At 45.7% G+C, this 22,936-nt stretch overlaps 1 protein-coding gene across 12 annotated transcripts in view; it reads left to right on the top strand.

The window, feature by feature from the left end:
* The window catches only part of car (vacuolar protein sorting-associated protein 33A), a 240,063-nt gene that overhangs the window by 89,145 nt on the left and 127,982 nt on the right, over positions 1-22,936 (top strand). The gene's annotated exons all lie outside the window — the stretch shown is intronic.

Raw genomic sequence — 22,936 nt, 5'->3', positions numbered from 1 at the left:
ATAATTTTTATCATCAAACAGTAGCACTGCATGTGACGCAGGGACTGCGAGTAACATAGAGACGAGGCATTGTCGGCAGGTCTGGTTTGCAGTGATGAACATGGGCCGACTCGCCGCACTCAGATTTGCTTTTTCTCTTTCTTGCTGCACTAGGAACATAAAGCAGCAGGTACTGCTGGAGGTCCTGTAGAGACTGCTGGTGTAGTACAGTTGTAATGCGAGTACAGATGCAAAGGAAATTGGTGACCACAGGGTGACCTCCAACACCGACCGAACGCACTACAAACCGGGTGATTTACCCAAGACCCTGCACAGTGTTGCGGGCCACACTTTGCTGGGCGCTACCTTCTGTCTTGAGTCGGAAGGTTTTACGATGGCAGCACCACAACACATAGTGCACTGTGAAAAGGTAGCATCAGTGAGTAATCGCAAGTTTACTGAAGTTGGCTAAACTGTAGTGTTTCATGATCGAATGCTATATATTTAAGTCTTTTTATATTATCACTTTTTATTAGTTGACTGAAGCTTACCAAATTATAAACTAGACAGGTGAGGCTGTGGAAGAGCTGGTGCTGGTTTTTCACTACACTGGTGTTAACTGGAGGTGTGTGAATACTCGAGTATATCTAATAATAGTGAACATTCGATTCACTAATTGAATATCTACTGTTCTATTTTTTTAACATTCGGCATAGAGACTGGTGCAGGGCCACACTTCATGTGCACCACGGTGCCCCTCGTTCTCAATGCCACACAAGCCTCACTTGGTTGTTTTTGGTGCAAAAGGAGCGCTAAACACACCATGGAACCCCAGCTGATGCTGTCTTCATCTCTGTAAGCACCTCTTCCCCACTGCGTACACTCCCCAATGTCGGCCCAACACCCAAGCAGTGCAATCCACAGAACAGCACAGTGTCAGCCGCAGTCAGCTGCTCTGTCGGTACCAGGTTCATCCAGGTCGACAAGACTGACCAAAGCAATTATGGGGCTTGGACAGAAGGAACTGCAACACAAGCAGTGTGTAGTTTGGAAAGCGCGAAAGCATGTGAAAGGTTTGGTCACTTAGCGGCCGGAAGGCATGCAGATCGTGTTGACAAGCAGAGATGAAATGCTTCAACAGCTATCAATGTAACCTGTACACATGATCTTGGGACCAATGACTAATGAGCCATCCATTCGAACATATTAGTTGGAAGCGTTCCGCGACGGCTTGCAGCCTATTAGCACGTCGGACAGTTGTGAACTTTCATCACGGCCACATTGCCTAGGCCATTAGGCCTAATTGGGTCTGCTTTGTTGGGCATCAGCAACTAAAGTTACGGTTTGGTGCCGAACCGATGGAGGTTTATTCACAGCAGCCTTTCGACAATGCTCGGAAAGCCGACAAACTACTTTGTAAATGAAAGCACATACGGGATGGCGAGTGGAATAGCCAGAAATGTTTTTCAGAGGTGAGGGGGGTCATGGGGGGAGGGGGGCACTTGACTGAGGGCGGGGAGGGCGGGCCAGCGGTCATGTGCCCGGTGTGACTTTCTGTTGACATTCTATTGATAAAAAGAATATTTTTGAGACCTTCATATTCTAGAACTGGGCTGTAATCAGTGCTGCATACTAATTAGAGTGACCTTTAATTAAAGTAGACTGTACCGTACGTATATATAAGATTTCTATGCATACCCAAGCCACTGATAGCCTGCTACATTCTTGTTATGCAATGCTAGGAGACTCCCAAGCACATGTAGCACCGTGTTTTTTGCCCCAAAGTTTGCTAGCAATAAGCTTTGTGAGAAAGTTTCTGATATTCAACATTATATTTGATATTTGGCTTTCTTTCTTGAATTGATTTGAAATATAAAATATCTGTTCTCGTTAAAAGTGACATTGTGTACACCTTGGACTGTTATTGATGTTTTCAAATTTATTTATTGGTTCCTCAAGGGCCCCGAGGGGCATTACACGAGGGGTGTATAACTTTATCCCAAATTAATGCTTTCTCCTTGATTGCCCATGGTGCACAGGGACCAGCAGCAGCCTGCAAGGCTCACCCCATCCAAGCAGGGCCCGCTCTTGCTATGCCCCTTTGCCTGTTCACTTGCTTGCTCAATCCCGTTCACCCAGCCATTTAGTCACTCATTTGCACTGAGGGCTGGGCAAAAGTACTTGGAAAATGTGTCGTAATACAGATACAAGATACTTAGACAATAAGTATCTCAGACACCGATACAAGATACCAGCGAATCAGTTGTATCCGATATTATACTCGGTGTTTGTATCTTAAGATACTTCCATAAATTAGTGAGTTGCTACAAGTTTACAATAGTTTAGTTGCAAATTTCTTATTTCCTGCCATCACTCAGACCTGCTTCTTTTCAAATTTCTGTGTTACTGCATAATTTTTTTTTTCAATGTTCTAACAAAGTACTATATTTTCCATTCACAACATGGTCAACCCAGGTACACTGCGTAATCGGTGATTTTTCGATACCCCATTTATAGGCGTCACGAGTCATTGCTGTTCTGTCCTATGATAAAGTGGGTCAGTATCTTACTTTGCTGCATGATTGTTCATGTTGTTTCGTATTCGTCCCAGAAGAAACTTTGGGGCATAATCTGCAGATTAGGCTCTGAATAGGTTGACACATGTTCGTAGGGACATACTGTTTATAAACAACTCGATGTGTGCAACTTAAGGTGAAGATTAAAGTTCGAGATGAAACAATAAGCGCATCTGATGATCTTGCAAAACGTTCATCTTGATTTAACTTTGTCCCCATAAGAAGAAACCATAGATTATGTAACAACACATAATGTTTCACCTGAGATAGCATGTCGTCTATAACCAGCCATGCTCAGCTCTTCCGTGGAAATTTCCAGGAATGAAAATCCTGCTAAAGTTCCCATGTTTCAACAAATATTGAGTTACAGTGTATACATAATATCTGAAAGTGTGCCGCAAAGCTAATGAGTAAATATTTCATTATTGCCGTGGGTAGCAGTAGAGGAAAGTATGTTAAACTGCAAGCTCTAATTTGAGAAACGGCATGTTGGATAGGACTGATGTAGAGGAAGCCAGTCAACGTGTTTTTATGTTGTGTGATCACGACGAGCAGAAGTCCAATAAAACATTGCTCTAGTGTTAAGGGCTTGCTTTTGTGGCTTTGAATTCCATTACGGAGGGTCTTTGCAGCACTGTTTGTATTAAGTGTACTCTAAGTAGTACTCAAAATCTGCAGCAAAATGCATTGTGCCTTGAGACAATATGTTTCTGCATTGTGCAAGATGCTGCACATGAAACTGTTAGCATAGACAGCAGTGCATATCACGACACATGTTCAGTCTATATTTCTTGGAACTGTACTGTAAAAAAATATTTTGTGTGAAAGAACTTTAAAACCAATTAAAAAGTATGGCAATTTTATTACCATACCTTTTCTTTGTTTCTTACTTTTTCTGTAGCTTCACTAGCATTTTCTACTCGTGGCTTTTTCTGTCATTTTAAAAAAAAACAACAATTACACACCTTACTCTGTTATGTCAGTAACGTTTACTCTTCCTTTGACAGCAGGTTTCATGGAGTAAGAAAGAGTCAAATGCGGGGGGGTGGTTGTAACAGATCACTCCAATACAGATAAGCATGGTGCAGAAAACGTGTAAGATGTGACCAGGCACCTGGCACTGTGCGACACATCCACGCACCAACTCTACCAGTATATACAGAGTGTCTCAACTATGATGCATCAAGATTTAAAAATATGCCAATGCCACGTAGCTGGACAGAACCAAGGTAATGTTGTTTGCCCTTGCTCGGAGATACTCAATTTTTTGCAGTCTGTCTAATTACATAGTTATTCTTAATTAATTTCTCAAATATTATAATTAGATGAAAAGTGTCAATGAGAAAATTGTAAGGCAACATGAAAAAACTCCCAATACAGCTTTCTTTTGCTCAATGGCTGCTACACCAAAGTGTTTTTCCGAGCGTGAAAGAAGCCCGCGAATACACACAAAGTGGCTCGAGCGGCCAGTCACGCGGCAAGTGAATACTGAATGTGTGCGGTCAGTTACCAACACAGGGTCAGAGACCCAGTGCGGCCAAAGTGGGCTTCGCAGGGGGTCTGTGGCGGACCTCTCTGTTGGAAAGCTGCAGGGCACACAGCATCAAAGCTCTCGGGAGCACCATGCATAGAATTGCACTGGTCAGACTCAACAGAGACATAAGGAAGCCAGCCGAAAGCAGCTATCAGAGCTGCACTCCATTCAGGCCAGGACTGCTGCTTGACGCCTTCGTGGTTGTCCCATGCCGGCACCGCAAAGTTGTCTTGCTGCAACCAGCCATCTTTTGCAGTCCAGCCAAGCATGACGATAAACCAAGGCATTGATAGCGCGAACCCAAAGGATGGTTTCATCCTGAAAGCCGTGAAAGGCCGGTATTTCTGAGAAAGCCGGCTGCTGTATGTTGCAGCACCTCACCTCCGCCAGCTCCGGTCATTTCACTGGGAAAGTCTGGCCCACCCACCATACAGTCCGGACCTCGCCCCTAGTGATTTCCACGTTTTCGGTAACCGCTGAAGAAGTTCCTGGCAGCAACTCACATGCAATGATGAAGCCAATCCGACAGTGGTTCCATAGTCAGCTGGATGAATTCTACCACAGGGGCATCTCAAATTTAATGCTGTGATGGGACAAATGTTTGAACCGGTGGGGGGACTATGTCGAAAAATAGTGTGAAGTACATAGAAATAGTATGTATGTTTGTAGTTACCTGTATGCACCTTATTTTGGCTAATGAAGAATAGGGCAAAGCCTTTCTGATTTGCCCTCGTATATGAAATATCCTTGATTTGTGGGAAGTAGCACAGACTGGCCACTGCATTAATGATAGAATGATGGAGCATGCTAATAACTTGAAAAAAAGACTTGTCTGTTTGTTTGTTTGTTTGTTTGAATGCTTTATTTAGATAACACATTGTCTGGGATGTATGGGCTAAAGGCAGATGCAACTGCCTGACAAAGGCCCCCCTACCCACACATTCAGAAGGGCGTGTAACATCATGAAAATACAGTGGAACAGTGGAACAATTCCTGCCGTATGCGATCCGATCCATTTTTATTCTTCTATGAATTTCCTTCTAATGATCAGGGTTGCCTGTGATTAATTAACCTAGGTAAACATACTTCTTCACAGGTTCTAGAGCCTGACTGGCGATCTTGAACTCTTGTTCCTTTGCCCGGCTATTTATCATTATCTTTGTCTTCTGCATATTAATCATCAACCCCACTCTTATACTCTCTTTGTTAAGGTCCTCAATCATTTGTTGTAACTCGTCTGCATTGTTGCTGAATTGAGCAATGTCATTGGCAAACTGAAGGTTGCCAAGATATTCTCTGTCGATCCTTGCTTCTGGATGAACACAAAAATAAAGTCAGTTATTGCTTGTTCTTCAGGGATGCATTACTCTCTTCTTTCTGCTGATTTCCAGCCGCGCTCGTGTCCCGCACAACACAAGCATTATGTCTCCTCCATCTTTGATTGAAGCGACTGTTATTGCATCTTCTCCTGTCGCTCTTCCTCATTTCATGCCTTGCATGCCTTTCATGCCTTGCCTTGTTCTGACCTTGTCTCTAGCTATAGGAGGCATTTCTGTATCCTGTTCATTACTGCTTCTAATTGAGGTATCCTGACTCGTTTGGGTACTGTGCAGGTTAGTATAGAATTCTTCCGCTGCTTTTCCTATGTCTTCAGATTGCTGATGATATTACCCTGCTTATCTTTCAGTGCATACATCTTAGTTTGTCCTATGCCAAGTTTGCTTCTCACTGATTTCAGGCTGCATCCATTTCTTACGGCTTCTTCAGTCTTTCTCACATTATAGTTTCGAATATCATTTACTTTCGCCTTGTTGATCAGTTTTGAAAGTTCCGCAAATTCTATCTTATCTCTTGCGTTGGACATTTTCATTCTTTGTACTTTCTTCATCAGGTCCTTTGTTACTTGGGAGAGCTTGCCTACTGGTTGCCTTGGTGCCTTGCCTTCCACTTCAACTGCTGCCTCTGAAGTCAGCCTAGTCACAGTTTCATTCATTACATCTATGCCATCTTCATCTCTCTATTCTAATGCTGCGTGCTTGTTTGCAAGTACCAGACTGAATTTGTCTGCTTTTACCCTTAATGCCTCTAGGTTGACCTGTTTCTTCTTGACTAATTTTACTCTTTCTCTCTTCAAATTGAGGTGAATCCTAGCTCTCACTAACCCATGATCACTGCACTTTACCCTACTTACATCCTGCTCAATGCTGGGATCAGCAGAAAATATGAAGTCAATATCATTTCTTGTTTCACCATTAGGGCTTTTCCAGGTCTACTTTTGGTTGCTATGCTTCCTGAAAAAGGTGTCCATTATTGGAACCTTATTCCTTTCTGCGAATTCTACCAGCACCTCTTCTCTAGTGTTCCTAGAATCGACGCCATAGTTGCGAATTGCTTGTTCACCAGCCTGTTTTTTCCCCACTTTTGCATTGAAGTCGCCCATTACAACAGCATACTGAGTTTGCACTTTTCTCATCGCTAATTCAACAACTTCATAAAGCTGATCCACTTCATCATCGTCATGACTGGATGTTGGAGCATAGGCTCATACTACCTTTAATCTATACCTCTTATTAAGATTGATTACGACTACAGCTGCTGTATCATCAATGCTGTAGAATTCGTCAATGTTGCCCGCTATGTCCTTACGGATTATGAATCCTACCCCATATTGCTTCTTATCTTGGAGGCCTCTGTTGTAGCAGGTGGCAGAGTGACGGAGACGATCCAAGAGCACGTACCGCACTGTTTTATTTCAGTGACAGCGAACTATATATATAGGCTGCTTGCCTATGACGTAACATAAAAAGAACGAATCATGTTTGACACGTGTGGCACAGCACTTCATATCACTTCTCCCTTTCTTTTAAAACTGCAGTCTTTGCACGGGTCTTCATTGTCGGGTAGACCTCCGTAAGACCGGCGGACTTGGGGGACAGAGAGCCTGTTCGGCTGTGAGGGACGTTGGAGGTGTTGTCGAAGGAACAGGCGCAGTGCCAGTTGCTTCTAGAGTGGCCAGGCTGCACCGGCCTTCTGGCGTGGACGTGGGCCGATTCTGGTTGTCCGGGCTGCGTTGAAGCGAGTCGGGAGCCTCCGCTTTTGGGGTCACGGGTGACACAGGCACGCGACGGAGAATTTGGTCGAAGTGACGTCTGGCTAGGCCATCTGGAGTGTCGACCGTTACAAGGCGTGAACCCTCTGTGCTCTTGACGATGCCTGGATGCCAACGCTTCCCTTGGCCAAAGTTGCGCACCCACACCTGGTCGCTGGACTGGAATCTGGGAGGCTGCGAGTAACTTCGAGGTAGAGACGGGACGCAAGTATCCAAGCGCGAACGAATTTGGTAGTTCAGCAGCATCTCTGAAGGAGACTTGCTGCACGGTAGTGGGGTACGTCGATAGCCTGGGAGCACTCGCGCTAGTTTTGTTTCGAGATCGTTCACCATCGAGTGCTTAAGAAGGCCATCCTTTATTGTGCGGACTGCACGATCTGCCAGACCATTAGATCGTGGGTGGTACGGCGCACTACGTAGATGAGTTATGTTGTTGACAGTCATGAATTGGGAAAACTGCTGACTTGCAAACTGAGGCCCGTTATCTGATACAACTGTTTGTGGCAAGCCAAAACGCGCAAACAATTCTCGAAGCCGCGCGATTGTGACTTCTGTGGTCACCGACTTGACGGGAAGTGCCTCAATCCATTTAGTATTCGAGCCGACGACTATCAACAGCATGCGTCCCTCTATCGGTCCGGCGTAATCAATGTGAAGCCTTGACCATTTGATGCATGTTTCTGGCCAACAAATAGGAACCTGTCGATGGGGCATTGGCTGAGCTTGTACACATGAGATACACGAACGTGCAAGGCTTTCAATCTCACCATCCAACCCAGGCCACCAGAACAGCGTCCGAGCCAGTCTTTTCATCGCAGATGCACCCTGGTGTGATCGATGTAGCTCAGCGAGCATGGAAACTCGCACTTTGTGGGGTACGACGATGCGATGACCCCAGTAGAGCAGGCCTTCTACGCTTGACAGCTCCAGTCTTCTGCAAAAATAAGGTTGTAGGTGATTGTGACACGGTGACAAGCGTTTAGGCCATCCATTCAGTACAAAGTGCTGCACAACGCTAAGGTTTTCATCTCCGTTCGTCAACGCCCGTATGGCATCCGCTGGCACGAATGAGCTGTCAAGGGTTTCTGAAGACAACACGTATACTGGTAAGGTGCCCGATCGACAAACGTCTGTTATCGGCACGGGCAAGCGGCTGAGTGCGTCTGCGTTGGCGTTTTCCTTGCCGGCCTTGTACTCTATGCGGTAGCTATATTGGCTTAGAAACAGAGCCCATCTCTGAATACGTGCCGATGCCATTGGGGGCACAGGTCGATCTTCTCGTAGAAGTCCCACCAGTGGTTGGTGGTCCGTGACCAATACAAACTCGCGGCCCAGCAGGTAGTCTCGAAACTTTGTTACTCCGAATACCAGTGCGAGCGCTTCTTTCTCGAGCTGAGAATAATTTTTTTCGGCGTGTGTTAACGTGCGTGAACGGAAGGCAATGGGCTTATCCACTTTTCCAATTCGGTGCGAGATTACGGCACCTAAACCTGAAGGTGACGCATCGCATTCCAAGTGCACTGGTTGGTTGGGATCGAAATACGTCAGAACAGGCGAACTCAGAAGTGTTTGTTTAGCCTTGAGATACGAATTTTCCTGCTCCGTTCCCCAGTGCCATTTATGCTCTTCTTCAAGCAGAAGATACAACGGGGCCAGCATCGTTGACATGTGTGGCAAGAGCCGGTGATAATAAGTCAACAGACCCAAAAACGAGCGAAGTTCGCTCACATTCGTAAGCCGTGGCGAGTCGCGTATAGCTGCTAGGTTATTCTCAAGCGGATGCAAGCCGTCTTTGTCAATGCGATGGCCCAGGTAGACAATTGAGTCTTTGCGAAAATGGCATTTTTCAGCCTTCAGCTTGATACCATTTCTTGAAGCCTGCGCAAAACATCCCGAAGCAGTGAGCCATTATCGTCTTGACGTTCCACTATCAATACATCATCCAAATACACCTGCACGGCTGGAAGACCGGCCAGGACCGTTTCCATGCGCCGCTGAAAAATCGCGGGAGCCGAGGCAACTCCAAACGGAAGACGGTTATAGCAGAACAACCCCTTGTGAGTGTTTATCACGGCCAACTTCCTCGCCTCCTCATCCAATGGGAGTTGGTTATATGCATCCTTAAGGTCCAGTCTTGTGAAAAGTGATCCCCCACGTAGCGACGCGAAAATGTTTTCAATGTTTGGTAAAGGGTACTGCTCAGTTATGCACGCAGCATTGATTGTGGTTTTGAAATCGCCGCAGATGCGAAGGAAACAGTCTTTCTTCAGTACTGGTAAGATTGGCGCCGCCCACTCAGAATGTGCTATGGGCGATAATATGCCTTGCTCTACTAAACGGTCCAGCTCAGTTTCCACTTTTTCACGAAAAGCATAAGGAATTGACCGCGCCTTTTGGAACTTCGGTTGGGCGCCTTCTCGAATGTGGAATTTCACAGGTGGCCCCTGAATGTTTCCCAGTCATGGCTCAAAAAGGGCAGGAAACTCGGTCCTGAGGCTGTTGGGATCTGCTGACGTCGATTGAACCGTAGCGAGAAACCCGGACGGCAAAAGCGAGAACGCTTGGATTAAGTCCCTTCCGCAAAGGCTGGGACCCGAGCAGCCTGTAACTATCAATGTGGCAGGTACAGTCTTCCCTGCAAAATGGGCTTCAAGGTGCAGTTCACCGACAATGGGTAGCTTGCCCAAGTAACAGCTGAGCGTGTGTTTGCATTTCGATAAGCGTGGCCAACTCAGATGGTGCTTTAGATACACCTCCTGCGGAATGATAGAAAACGGTGATCCCGTGTCAATAATCATGTTCAAGGGCATGCCACCCCAGTGGATAACTCTGCGGAAAGCCTGAAGCAAAGATTTCTTTTCCCGTGATTCCTGCAATGTGAAGACTGATGAAATATCGCCTTCCTCCGTTTCGGATACAGCGCTCTCATAATGAACTGCGTTAGCGATGCCATCGCGCCTACGACCAGCCCGGAGCCCCGGCTGGGAGCGGCATTTTCTTGCGAAATGACCAGTCTTTCGACAGCGAAAACACTGCTCCTTTTTGTGTGGACAGTCGCTTGCTTCGTGATCGTAGTTTCCGCAGCGTGCGCACTCAGTATGGCTTTGCTTATCTTTGGTGAAGGTCTGATATCGGCGCGATTTACTCGTTACAGTGCACACCGCTGCCTCATTATCAGGTCTAGTCATGGCGCTTACTTCGAGTGCGGCTGTCTCTGCCGCTATGGCAATCGTTTCAGCTTGGGCAAGTGTGAGCTCAGTTTTTTCAAGCAGTGTCTGCTGCACCGCCCGATTCCGGATGCCACATACAATGTGGTCCCGTAACATACGGTCCAAACTAGTGCCGAAGTGACAATTATCCGCAAGCTTGCGTAGCTCAACAACATAGTCCCGGACAGATTCGCTTGCAGCCTGATCCCTTGTAAAGAACTTGTAACTTGCGGCAACCTCATTAGTCTTCGGCGCATAGTGGTTATTTAGGATGGTAAGTGCATCCTTGTAACTCAAGCCATTTACTTTCTGGGGGGCGCAGTGTCCAGCAAGAACGCCTACCGTCTTCGTTGACAGTGTCAAAACTAAGAGCGCCCTTTTCTTATCATCTGTCTTAATCTCATTTGCTTCAAAAAATGCCTCCAACCTAGTCAAGTAAATATCCCACTTATCTTGATTTTCGTCGAAACTTGGGGTACCGAGGTTCGTAGCCAGGGCCATGACCGCTGATGCTCCGTAGACTCGATTGCTTTCAGTACCCAGCAGGACTCGCAGCGCTTCCGAGACGCCACTGTTCGTGGCGGGGGTTCCGCGGGGTGGTCACCCTCGTCGCCACTGTTGTAGCGGGTGGCAGAGTGACGGAGACGATCCAAGAGCACGTACTGCACTGTTTTATTTCAGTGACAGCGAACTATATATATAGGCTGCTTGCCTATGACGTAACATAAAAAGAACGAATCATGTTTGACACGTGTGGCACAGCACTTCATATCAGCCTCTATAGCAGAGGACATAACTGCTATTCAGCAATGTGTAAGCCTCACCAGTTCTAATCTCGCTAAGGCCGATGATATCCTAAACAATGTCTGATAGTTCCTCAAAGAGTCCTGCTAAGCTAGTCTCACTGAAGAGGGTTCAGAAGTTAAACGTTGCAAGGGTGAGTTGCCATCTATGATCACGTCAGTAGTGACTGCAGTTTCGTCTGCAGTTGTTATTCCAAACAATAATTTCATTTTGACTCAGTGCGTGCGTAAGCAGCATATCCAGAACTGCAAGGTCACCGTTCATTGTTGCATTGAAAACGGGCAAAGCGGTTACGACAAACAGTTGTTTCGTTTTGGCTCAGTTGAAAGTTGTCGAGGGTCGAGAACACTGGCTACATCACGACAAATGAACAATCGATTGGCAACCAGCTCACTGGTGAAAAAATAATCGGCATATGCATGCGGTATGAAAGACGCGTCTCAGATGAAAGCGCGTGCCGTGGCCGCTCTGCAAAGAAAGTCGCGAGGCCTTTGCCACTGCGAGAGCCAATCAGGCACACAGTGACAAGAATTGCAGCTTCCAAACTGGTTTTGTGCAAAATAGAATCAGGATTTGCTGATTCATTGAGTAAATGAAAGCGTGTTGATGTGGTAAACATTTTTTCTTGATACTCTTGATAATTGGATATTCGGATAATTCAGGCATTTTTTTTTGGTCACGTGAAATCCAAATGAATGAAGTTTTACTATATATTATTACAATATCTTCGAGTGATGCTCAAGGGACGAGCCGCCACGAGAACGACGACGGAAGTGGGTCGGTGCCCTTGGCGCGAGTGAATGTCGGCCAACAATATATTTTCATTTATTGATACTTTCAGCCCAACTTTGGGCTATTACAGGAGTGGTAGGTCACAATACAAGCAAAAATATATTTACACGATAAAGAAAAATAAAGTACATTTTGCGGAATGCACTGATAGTAGCACCATGGCAAATACAGCATGTAATACAATACCCAGGTGTACAGTATAACCATTAGGCCAAGTTACAGTATGCGTACACATGTGCTTTTGACATATTCAAGAAAATTGCGTAAAGATGGTGTCCTTACTATTGAGTCTGATAATAGATTCCATTGTTTTATTGCTCTTGGAAAGAAGCTGTATTTAAAACAATCGTTGCGAGTAATTGGAGGAGGGATATACATACTGTGGCGATGACGAAAATAGTAATTAGGAGAGAAGTGAAAATAGTCATCTTTATCAATTTTAACATGGCCATGAATAATAAGAAAAGAAACTTCAAACGGTCATACTCAGTTACAGACTCTAGAGAAGGAAGTTCAGTAAGTTCACATAACTGGGTAGAAGAGTGGGAACGACGATATTTGTTAAAAATAAACCATGCAGCAAGCCGCTGAATTTTATCCAGCTTAGACTGATTAGATGAAGTGTATGGGTCCCACACAATTTTCGCATACTCCGTAACTGGTTGAATCAAAGTTTTATATGCCAGGCATTTTACTTCAGGGGTAGCATTATACAGGTTTCTTCTAAGCGACCACAAGGCTTTCTTGGCCTTGGTAGATACGTAATCAACGTGTTCATTTCAACGCAAATCCGAGGTAAGCTTTAAACCCAAGTATTTAAATGTTGACACTCTTTTTAACGCGACACCTTCAATGGAATAATCGTAATCAATAATACTAGTTTTCTAGTGATAGACATGTAAACCGGTTTGTCAGAGTTCAGAACCATTTGCCAGCTTTCACACCAGTTTTTTACCTTTTGCAAATTTGAATTTAAATCCGTTTGATCGGCAGGTGATTCAATATGGTTATATAATACGCAATCATCTGCGAAGAGTCTGATGGGAACTGTAATGTCGTGCGGCATGTCATTGATAAATAATAAAAATAACAGGGGCCCAATACACTTCCTTGGGGTACTCCAGACTCTACAGGCGAAAAGGAAGACCGGTATCCCTCACATGTGACAAATTGGTCTCTATGGCTTTAGTAGGATGAAAACCATTCAGATAAGCGAGGGTTTTTGAATATAGTTTTAATTTTTAATAGCAACTTTGGGTGTGACAACTGGAGGCGGTCTTGTAAAGCAAATGCAACACATGAAATAAAAGAAAGTAAATGAAAGGCGCAAAGCGTTAGCATGAACAAGCCGTTTATATCTGCTTCATTCTCCTGTCTATCTGCGTCGCCTCGTGCTTATTCTATTTAGCAGCACGTTTACATTCGTCATGTCACACTTAACTAAATACCCCTGCTCACAATGAAGTGCGCGCTGAAATGTGTACCAGAAACAGCCCTGTAAGTGCGATGTCTGTTTGGCCTCGGTTACTTATTGTATATGTGAGATTGTGAACAGTCTCTATTCGTTGAGTCACTGTAGAGAGTCCCTGACGGAACCCGTGTTGGCATTTGTTTAGGATATGGTAGTTGTCAAGGTAGACCAATAATTGCTGAGATATGATATGTTCAAGTAGTTACGAACAAGTGCTAGTAAGGGAGATCGGCCTATAATTTTTAACGTCTGATTTGCTGCCACTTTTATGAATTGGTATAACTTTAGCACGCTTCCATGCCCTGGGAAAGGAACACTGGTTAATAGATGCCTGAAAAATTACAGTTAGAAATTTAGAAACCCACTCTGCGTACCTTAGTAAATATTCATTAGGAATTCCGTCGGGCCCCGTACATTTTTTAGTGTTCATGTGGAGCAAGAGGTTAAATACACCCTGTTCGTCAATTTTACATCTTGAAAAGGCGGCCTTTCAGATTAATCTGAAAAATTGGACAAGAAGCCGTTATCGCGTGTGAAGACTGATGAGAAGAAAGAGTTGAAGTCCTGTGCCTTCTTTAGAGCGCTATTTCCAGTTTCATGCGAACGAGAAGCAGCTGGGGGGTTAATATATTGCCAAAATTTTCCGGGGGCGTTTTTCAGAAAAGATTGCAATGTGACATTATAGAATCTTTTTTTAGATTCTTTGATTAGCCCTTTTAATTCGCGACTCATACTAGAGATGCAGCTTTTGTCAATTGGCTGGCAAATCTTTGAAGATGACTTTCGCTTCCATTTTAGCTTTCTTTTTGCATGAATTATCTCTCTGGTTATCCAGGGATTTTTTCGTTTATTTATTTTTAAACGTTTTGGGACAAAGCTTTCCACACAGTGCTCGACCATGTTTGAAAAGAAATTCCATAGCTCGTCCACGCTTGCGTCAGAGTGGACAAGACCTAGGAACTTAGCTGACGAGACTTCGAGGTAATCTAAAATAGATGCATCATCGGCTAATGTAAAATTCAAGAATGGTATTTTTGATGCACGGAACAGTTTGTGCACAGACAAACTTAAAGACGTCGCTACCATTTTATAGTCCAAAATACCGTCCTGGATGTCACAGCTCATAATAAAAGAACATAGGCGATTTGAAACGAAAACAAGGTCTAAAAGCGTTGAAGTTTCCGCGCCCACTCTTGTGAAGCCAGACACAACTTGAGTCAGGTTATAATTAAATGCAATATTTAATAACTGATCAGAACTCCGTACTTCGGTTCCTCCTGAAGAATTCGACGCCCAATCAATTCCAGCCAAATTAAAATCGCCCGCAAGGCATATGTTGTCATCTGGATGCATTGCAAGTTCATAAAGGCTTCTGGTTTTTTAGTACTTCTACAGGGGAGTTGGGAGGCCGGTACACACCACCGATTAGCAAATTACGGTCATTCAAGGTAGTTTTATTCCAGACTGTTTCGAGATTGCTTGGATCATTAAGTTCCGTAAAAAGAATGTCGTCTTTCAGAAGTATAGCTACCCCACCCCCTCTAGTGCGCTGATCCTTTCTTATTATGGAATGTCCAAGGGGCATCACTTTGACATCAGTCACATCCGGGTTCAGCCATGTTTCTGTTATTACCATTGCATCTGGATCGTGATCTATTAAAATGCTTTCTAGGCTATCTTGTTTGTTAAGTACGCTCCTTGCATTCAGGTTGATGATCTTAAAGCATGAAGATTGATTTTGGTCGAGTCAATCGGCACCCGAAGCCGAACGAAGCGCGGCCGCAGGAGCCTGGTGCGCGTATCGGCGACTGTTAACCTCATCCCAGATTCTTAACGTTTATCTTGTCAAAAGGCCATGTCACCTGGGCTCCGGTTTTCGTCTCCTCAGTTGTCGACTTCCAGAAGTTTTTCCGAGCAGTAGCAACTCTTTTAGAAAAATCTTTTTGCACGTTGAACGGGGTTCCCTTTAATTTTGAGCAGTTTTTAAATATTTTAGATTTTTCCCTGAAGTCCCCTACTCGGAGTATCACTGGTCGATATGTTCCTGGGACTTTCTTGCCCAACCGATGAACTCTTTCAATAGAGTTAAGTTTTTGTTTTAAAATGTTTCCAAACACATCGTCATTAACCTTTTGCATGAGTATTTCCTCAGTATCAAGTCTGGCCCCTTCTACTCCTCTAACAATAATGTTATTGTGCTTTGAACAGTTTTCGAGATCGTCGATTCGTTCTGACATTTGAAAGAATTGATCATCAAGATTTCTCACACAACCTTCAACAGTAACAATTCGGATGTTGGTGTCTTCAACGCACTGTAGTTTAGATTCGATTGTTTCCAGTCATTACTGGACAACCGAAATGGCTGTCTCTGAGGTTAACTGCTTTACCTGAATTTCAGATATTTTAGCAAGGATTTCTTTCTGCGTGTTTAGCATCTCTTTCACCATCTCCTCAAGAGGCCCAGCATTCTCTTCGACATCTCCTGATAGTTTTAGAAGTACACATGCTATTGAGAAACATTCACTCACGCAATTTACAAGCGCGTGTGGATGCAGCAACACCACTATGCAAGGATAATTACTATGAAAGCCGTATTTTCGGTCACCAACCTGCACAAAAAGCCGAGTGTCAGGCGACATAGCCACGGCGGTGTTGCCGTGTCCACTGGAGAGCAACCAGCCAAAACCGTCCTTTATAGCTGCCAGCCAGACGGTCACGTGGTCTCCAGTTGACGTCAGTGTGCTCGAACTAGCTTTGCCATACGATGTATCCAGTGCAGTGGATACGCAGTCTTGATCCATGTTGAATGATGGCAAACGTTTATAGAAACTACCACTGTAGGCACGTTGTACGCAGGCCCGCGACGATGATAAGCGTTGCTCCCACAGGCCGCAGCAAAAGAAAGGATCCCAAAAAGCACCTGCACAAAAAGCGGAGTGTCAGGCGACATAGCCACGGTGGTGTTGCCGTGTCCACTATATAGTGTAGCCTAGCCTGCTACATTTCAGTAAAGCAGTTAAGCGCCTGTTACATGCTTTGTGTTTGTCTTTGTGGTTGTGCCCTTGTACTACATTGTCCTAAGTGGCTCGTAAAGCCGCACACAAATGTTAATTGAGATGAACAAATCTTATTTCTCAAGCAGTATTGATGGCCAATTTTTTTGCTTTATCATATATAGAAACCAGTTCTGTTTAAATCAAGCACAACTCTCTCTTTGAGCATAAACAGGAAAAGAATAGTTTTTTCTACCTCAAAGAACATTTTTCCTTTGAAAAAACTTTTTTTTCATTGTTGTAATGAATTTCTATACAGTGTGATGCTAAGTACAATGTTTCTAAGAAAAGCATAGGCAGAAAAACTTGTGGACTGAAATTCTGCAGTGGCAACGTTCCTCCTAACAACAGTAAACTAGAATCAGTTACCTATGATTTCTTACTTTTACCACTAGTGCTGCACAGCACCTGATTTTCTGAATTGTATTTATAATTATAAATATGAGGGATCATATGGTTGTCGTCGTTTAAAGTAAGGTTTAACTAACGTGACGTGTACTTGTTTATCTTTTTCCGGTGACTGCTTTTCACTGGCTGACGAATGTTAAACACTGTCACACAACGCAGGATGTGTCTGCATATATCACAACATTCTTGATTCTTGTAGCCAATTCTATATGTTGTCTGTGTTGTCGCTGAACCTTTTGTAATCAGATTGCATGCCTGATGCAAATAATGTTGTACATTCTAGAACTTGCGCATGCCCCAGTGATTATGCAATCCATGAGTCAAGTACAGTGCAGTCCACTTATAATTATACCACATATAACGATACAGTAAAATCTCATAATGAAGTTGAAGGGGGTCGTAATTACTTCGTTATAACCATTAGTTCATTATAGCGACTATCCATTTCTATTCACAATTACCAAGCAAGAGAGGATGTACACACCACCAAATCTCACAGCAGCTCGCCATGCGAAACAGAAAACTGCTGTCGCACGGAAAAAAACAATCGAAAAAAAAAAGAACAGCAAGGAATTGATACTTTATTCATGCCTAACGGCTCATCTCTGATGGATGAACAGCACAACATGTGGCGGCTCACTTCGCAAAAAAAAGAAGGCCTTGATAGATTTTTGCAACATCTTCTTCAGGTGAATTATGGCTTTTTCAGCTGCAGCCGCTATCGAGTCCAACCTCGCCGTCATTGTGAGCGCCAAAGAAGTGGTGCAGCAGGTCTCCCGCATTCAGCACTTGTGCGGGCGTCGGTACGTCGGATTCGCCAATATTAGGCTCCGAGCTATCGTCAACACATTCATCACTGTCGTCATTAGGCACCCCCGTCACTGCACGCCCAATTTCCACCTCCGTTAACTCTTCCGTCGTCACCGCCTCAGCATTGGCACTGACTTACGTGCAGAAGGTGTCACAGTCAGGCACAATGCCGGCATCAAGGAGATCGTCCTATGAGGCTAGAGCTTGGTTGCCCGCGGCACCCTCATTGGTGGCAGCACCGAGAACTTTGCTGTAACCACCGCTGCTGACACCGAATGAGGTATGCCGTAAGCAATTGGCGATCGTGCCTGCTGGTACAGCCATCCAAACAGCCTGTACCATCTTGATTGCCATATACAAGTCGATCATGGACTCGCGCTTCATCTTCATATTGAGCAGAATCCGGTCGATCACATGCTTGCGGTAGCCCGAATTAAAGTTCATGATAACTCCTTGGTCGAGGGGTTCCTCAATTGCGGTGCAGTTTGGCGGCAAGAAGCATAGCTCGATGTTTTTGAGCCCAGCGGCAGTGTGGTGGGCCGCGGAGTTGTCTAGTACGAGGCATATCTTCCAGTACAGCTTGCCCAGCCACTCGTCCCACTTCTGCAGCCATTGTGCAAAATTTTCTTTCGTCATCCAAGCCTACACATAACTCACTTGGTGCTTTCATTCACCTTTAAAGCATCGTGGTGAAACACTTTTGCCGACTGCAAGGGCCGGCACCTTTTCCGACCCATCCATGTTGGCACAAAGCAACATGGTTACGTGAACCTTGCTCTGCTTACCACCCTAACAGCGTTCACCTTTGAGGGCCAAGGTTCTTTGCTGCAGCATCTGATAGAGCAGGGCGGTCTCATCCGCGTTGAATAAATCTTTGGCACTGTATTTTTCTAGCAGCTATCTAACATTTGTCTCCACCCACGCCACTGCAGCTTCGCGGTCGACAGGCAGCGCTTCCCCGCTTACAGCCCTGCCAACGATGTTGTGGTGCTCCTTGAAATGCTGCAGCCAGCCAACATTTGCCACAAAATCGTCGTGCCCCACGATGCACACAAAGTCCCTCGCTTTGCGCTGCAACAGTGCCCCACTCACAGGAGTGCCGCTTGCTCTTGCGTCCAAAAACCACTTGAAGTCCCCCTTCTCTATAGCTTCAAAAGCAGGGGCTCGCAGCTTCTTTGCTGCTCAACATCGTCAACAGCGTGCTCAACGCTATGCCAAAATCTTCGGCCACATTTATCTTCTTCACACTGGACTTAACGGCTTTCAGCATAGCCACCTTCTGCTCTATTGATATCGTTTTGCGCTTCCGTTTGCCGTTGCCGTCGTCCATCTCCTTTCTGGTGGTGGGAACTCGCACGAACGAACCGACAGAAACAAAATTATCCTTGATGCGCACACAGACGACAAGCAACAACAAAACCACAGTCGGCGCTGCCCCCCCCGCACACAGCAGAAGAGCAGGCGGGTCCACCAGTAAATGCTCTTTGTGGAAAAGAAAAAAAATTGCCATGATTACGTTACTGCCTAATGCGAAAGTTGAGTGCAGCTCTTGAGCTGTTTCCGCTTTTCGATATATTGAGGCAAAGAATTTGTGCAAGACATGTACCTACAGTTACAGACAACTTTTTATTCTTCACACATATTCCTTCTTCAAGAAAAACTTCACTCCCAGTTCTTGATTGTCATGAAGGAAGCTGTGTGGTCGAAGAAACAGATGGATATATGCTCAACTTGCTGCACCAATGTCTGGTTCAGCATAGCACACCTCTGGATTCTGGCGGCGAGGGCGCTGGGCCTCTGCTCGGGCAGCTCGTTTAGCAGCAGCGGCAGATGAAAGACTTCCACTGGTTGCCTCGCTCATGGCTCCGAAAGAACTGGCTGTGAATAAGCTATTTATGTAGGCAGACAGATTATTTATAATATTGCTACGGCATGAGCCGGACGAGCGAAAGAGAAAGAAGACGTTAGCTGGTGCAGCCTCGGGGTCAATCCTGGGATGCTGCGAATAATAAACACGATCTTCCGAATTCCGATTCATGGTGGTAGCTCGATGAGTTAGTTGATCGTGCGTCATGTCGCCGGGAAAAGTACATCGGTGCTGTTGCAGCTGATCGACTCGACACTCTGCAATGCCTGGCATGGCAGACAATGTGGACACAGCAGATGCGCGTTCTTGAGGTTGGTTGAAAGCGCAGCCAAGCTGTTCGACATCCGCCCCTTTGGTGTGTCGTTCAAGTTCTTCGCGGACAATTTGCCTTATAGTTGCTGCAAGGTCAAATTGGAAACTGAAGTTGTAATTTTCGTCAACGCTTGCCACCGTTGTGACATTTGCTAACCTGCCGAACTTTGGCGTGATACGGCGCAGCTTCAGGCCTCAAATGTGCGGCAATGCTTGATTAGGTCGGCAACCGAGGCGAGACTCTCCTTTCCGATTAAATAATTGTACACATCCTCGGCTATGCCTTTGTGAAGGTGTCCAACCTTGTCCTCTTCGGACATTCGAGGATTGACCGTTCTGCGAAGCTTCAGGATTGCCTCTATGTAAGTAGTACAGGTCTCACTTGAGCGCGCTGAAGCAATGTCTGCTCCGCCCGCTTCCTTTTTGTGATGGAATCGCCGAAGCACTCTGTGAGGTGAGTAACAAAGCTGTCCCACGTTGTGCAGGTATCTTCATGGTTCTCGAACCACACTAGTGCAGTGTCTGTGAGGAACAGAACCACATTGTCGAGCTGAGCCGTGGAGTTCCAGCCGTTGTACTTGCTCACACGCTTGTAGTGGGTTAGCCATTCCTCCACGTCCTTGCCAAATTTTCCTGAGAAAGGGCGAGGCTCCATTTGATGCATTCAGGTGCTGGTTGTTCGCACTGGAGCAGCCAGAGAAGGCTGTTGGTCACCGCTGTGGGACATTGGGATCTCAAGTGGTGTTGGAGGCAGTCGGGCGAGGATTTGGCTCCGTCGTTGGTCGAAGTACCCCGCACCTCCACCACAAAACTGTTACGGTTAATGTTAAACCGGTTTTATTTAAGGGAGGAGATTCATGGTGAAGTCAAGATGGCATCCCGAGGCTGCACCAGCTAACTTCTTCTTTCTCTTCTGCTCGCCCGGCTCATGCCGTAGCAATCCGAGGCTTACAACGTTGGTCGCGCATCGCCTGTGTGTTACAGCTGTGGCGCCTCAGGACACATTGCTCGTTTTTGTCGCCGGCGCCGGCGGACAACAACATATGGCCCACCACCAACTTGGCCTAATTTTGAACGTGACAGTTATGATGACCGTTGGCCGACAGACCCTGATACTGCAAATACCACAGGCGCGCCACCCCGGAATACCTTCCATCAATATAGTAGAAGGAGTGGCTCGCCAGCTTCAGACCACAGCCTGACGCCCCCAACCAGTCGCCAACGCCGTTCACCGTCACCACGGCAACGTGCTACGTCACCACCGCCATCGGGAAACTAGCCGGCGCGGCCGATGGAGGTAAGGTCGCCGGACAGTCTGCGTCTCTGCGAAACACTCCTCTGCCTATTATGATGGTGAAGAACAAAGTGTGTGTGTTAATTGATAGTATACCTGCAACAGCATTAGCGGATACTGGTGCTACCGTTTCCGTCATGAGTGTGACTTTCAAAGAGAGGCTGGGTCGGAAAGTTATGTTCCCGTGGAATGGTGATGAGACGTTTCATGGTGTCAGTGGAGAGTGCCTAGTTCCCCTTGGTATTTCTGTTGCAAGTGTTTTGTTCGGAGGAGAAGATCTTAAAACAGAATTTCTCGTACTACCGCTGTGCACTCATGACGTGATTCTCGGGATTGACTTTTTCAGGATTGTGGTGCATCCGTTAACCGTGGCACAGGCGAAATTACTTTAAATAGCGCGCTTCTCGTCACCCTTGCTGACACATCCTTACCAGCGAAAAACTACTGTGTTGTTTCGAACTATTTACTGCTACCGCCTTGGTCGCTGTCACGTATCCCTGTCAACTTCGCTGCTGCCGACCTTTCATCGTTTGATGCGCAAGTCCAGCCACTTATGTCGAGCTGCGCAAAGAAAGATGTACCGTGCTCTGTTGTGAGAGTAGTGAATGGCGCCTCAAATTTGAGGGCTTTCAATTGTTTCTGCATCCCTGCTGTTCTTCCGCGTGATATGAAGCTTGCTGAATTTGACGAGATTACTTACAGCTCCATTACAGTTCTAAGCGAGGAGGACCAGTCTCATACTAGCAATCCTCACCAAAGCACTTCTGAAGAGCAGATCCTATGGATGATCAACAAGGCGCTGCCCTCACATGAGCACCACGCTCTCGCACAAGTTTTGCGGGCACATCTTTCTGTGTTCAATTTCACACAAGGCGACAAGCAGGCTTCACTTCCGCGTTCTCTTGCTCGCCACAGAATTGACACCGGATCTGCGCACCCCATTCAGCAAAAGCCTTACCGCATTTCTTCAACAGTGAGGACAGTTCTTGCTGAACAGGTGAAAGACATGCTGCGGAAAAGTGTTGTTCAGGAGTCCTCTAGTCCGTGGGCAGCACCAGTGACCTTAGTAAAGAAGAAGGATGGATCGTGGCGGTTTTGCGTTGATTACAGGAAACTGAATGGCGGTCACCAAAAAGGATGTGTATCCACTTCCTAGAATTGATGATGTCATCGATTGTTTACATTCCGCTGCCTACTTTTCATCACTGGATTTGCGATCAGGGTATTGGCAGATACCCATGCACCCAGATGATAAGGAGAAAATGGCCTTCGTGACACCAGACGGCCTTTATGAATTTAACGTTATGCCGTTCGGCCTTTGTAACACGCCAGCAACATTCGAACAATTCATGGATACTATCCTCCGAGGACTTAAATGGGAAATTTGTTTGTGCTACCTCGACGATGTGGTGATTTTTGGCAGCACATTGAGTGAGCATAACAGCCGTCTCAGTCTTGTTCTGGATTGTGTCAAACAAGCCGACTTGATCCTAAATTCCAAGAAATGTCGTTTCGGGGACACCGAGACGTTAGTACTTGGGCATCTGGTCGACAAAAATGGTGTGAGGCCAGATCCACGGAAAATTGAGGCAGTCCGCTCCTTCGAAGCACCGAAGTCGGTGCGGGAGTTGAGGAGTTTCTTGGTATTGCCATTTGTTGTGCGTGTTGGTAAACTGAAAGCATATTTAGCGTCAGCAAACAAGGATGGATTCTGGTGT

The sequence above is a fragment of the Dermacentor variabilis genome, chromosome 3 (assembly GCF_050947875.1).
Source record: "Dermacentor variabilis isolate Ectoservices chromosome 3, ASM5094787v1, whole genome shotgun sequence".
NCBI lineage: Eukaryota > Metazoa > Arthropoda > Arachnida > Ixodida > Ixodidae > Dermacentor > Dermacentor variabilis.
Note: the sequence above shows the minus strand (reverse complement) of the source record. Positions and strands in the feature narration are given on the sequence as shown.